Raw genomic sequence first — 1,969 nt, 5'->3', positions numbered from 1 at the left:
AGAGAGAGAGAGAGAGAGAGAGAGAGAGAGCACCCTGCCCAGCTGTCTCTCTGGTGTGCCACTTTTGGAGATAAATATAGAAGCAATCGACGTCTGAGCCGAGACTTTTGGCCTAAGCTTCTTTCAGGACCGACCACATCCGTCAGTCGACTATCGGTTAGGACTCTTGACTCTAAGGATGTCTTTGCTTTGCCACTGTTGTTACTTTCACCTCTCAAGAATGAGCTTCTTTCTTTCCTCCTCCGCACCCCTCCCCTTTGGTTTCAACCACGAGTTCTTCAATTTATTGTGCAGTCGATAAAATTTGTGTTTTCTCTCCTGGCAAATACCGTTACCAGCCCACCTTATCGTGTTTAATTGTAGTAATTATAGGGTTTCTTTTCTACTTACAAAAAAAGTAAAGTAAAGATTTATGTTGAGTCGTCCATTATTTGCTGGCCGTAGTTGACCGACCCCTCTTCGACTTTCAGCTCACAGACTGTTTTTAAGTGCACTTCAACGCGCGTGAAGATGATGGTGATGATGATGATACTCTGCTGTTGTTGTCCCTGCCTGTCAGGGCCAACTCAGACTGAGAAGGATACACTGTCCTGGCAGAGAGACCGGGATACACTCGACCCTGCCCTAATGGCTACCTGTGTTAGACAATCACCTGTACAAACGACCACTTCCCATTTTTTCCCAGCGTAATCTTTACAATATAAGGACACTGTGTAAGACGAATACCTTTGCTGGTCTCCTTTTTCTTCTGAAATGTTCTCATTTCACCTACTGTCCTGCTCGTTAACAATGTTCAGTCATTTGCTTTTGTCTTACTTTTCTTCCTCCACGCCTTCACCTCCTTTGCCCCCTTTCTCTGGGCTCCTGACTCGTTCTGCCGCCTTCCTACTCATATGACTTTGTTCATTTGCAGGCACCGTAAAACACTTACCAAAAAAAATAAATAAAAAAAGGCCCCTTCGTGGTCCCTTTATCGGCAAGAGTAGGCTGTGGCGCTAACCGGGCAGAATTCAAAATTCATTCCTGCCAAACTGACTTGCGAGCGCTGTAAAAGACTTTCAAAAAGACACCCCACTCCCCCAAAAAAAAAACCCAACAAAACAACAACAACCCCCCAACCCCCCCCCCCCCCCCCCCACACACACACACACACACACACACACACACACACACACACACACACGCACACACTACTGGGCCTGGGCTCTGAAACTTTCTGAAATCACAAATGAGTTCCCCCACCGGGTCTGTATACTTTGTGACTTTGTTCTCGGTTACCGGGTCTGTATACACTTCGGTTTTTTTGTGTTCTTTTGACAACTAGTATCTATGTCATACCCTGTTCCAAAACTCTCTTACACAGGCCAAAGACATCATGTTCTCAAATATCATGATTAGAAGGACCTTCTAATTCCTATTGTAATTGATCGATGATATCTAGTTGAACTTTATAGAGGTGATACTAACTTCTTGCTTCATTGGCATGATTCCTGGGCCAAGTTTTGGTAGTTTGTATTTATACATGATGGTCTAAAAACAGCTCTGAATGATTTTAAAAGGATTGTTGCTGCTTGTTTTGTAAGGTTCTAGTAGATTCTCAATGAAGTCAACAATATTTGATTCGAAGTGACTATTTCTCCGAACGCTCGGGATAATAAACTTGAACTCTATTCCTTTGAACGGTTTCCGTTCTCGAGTTTTGTTGGTTATTTGCGAGAGTTCGGCGTCATCTTTCACTCTGCCGTTCTGCAAAGACTAGCCTAGGAAGAAGCATTTTTTTGTTTTCATCAAATTCAATTTTTAGAGCAAGAGATCTTTAGTTGTCTGAATATTCCAGATACTTCAATTGTAGTTGGGGCAACAAAGGTACTGCAAGAAAACAAGACTGCTCGACTTTGGCGGTAACCTATTTTGCATTTAGTCACCTCTAAAGCAAAAACTAAATCACACAAAAAATCCCTCCACAGAC

At 43.1% G+C, this 1,969-nt stretch overlaps 1 protein-coding gene across 1 annotated transcript in view; it reads left to right on the top strand.

The window, feature by feature from the left end:
• The window catches only part of LOC101853069 (WD repeat and coiled-coil-containing protein), a gene marked incomplete in the record, with an annotated part of 59,255 nt that overhangs the window by 1,194 nt on the left and 56,092 nt on the right, over positions 1–1,969 (top strand).

Source organism: Aplysia californica, unplaced genomic scaffold, assembly GCF_000002075.1.
Source record: "Aplysia californica isolate F4 #8 unplaced genomic scaffold, AplCal3.0 scaffold00061, whole genome shotgun sequence".
NCBI lineage: Eukaryota > Metazoa > Mollusca > Gastropoda > Aplysiida > Aplysiidae > Aplysia > Aplysia californica.
This window is presented reverse-complemented; position numbering and strand designations above follow the sequence as displayed.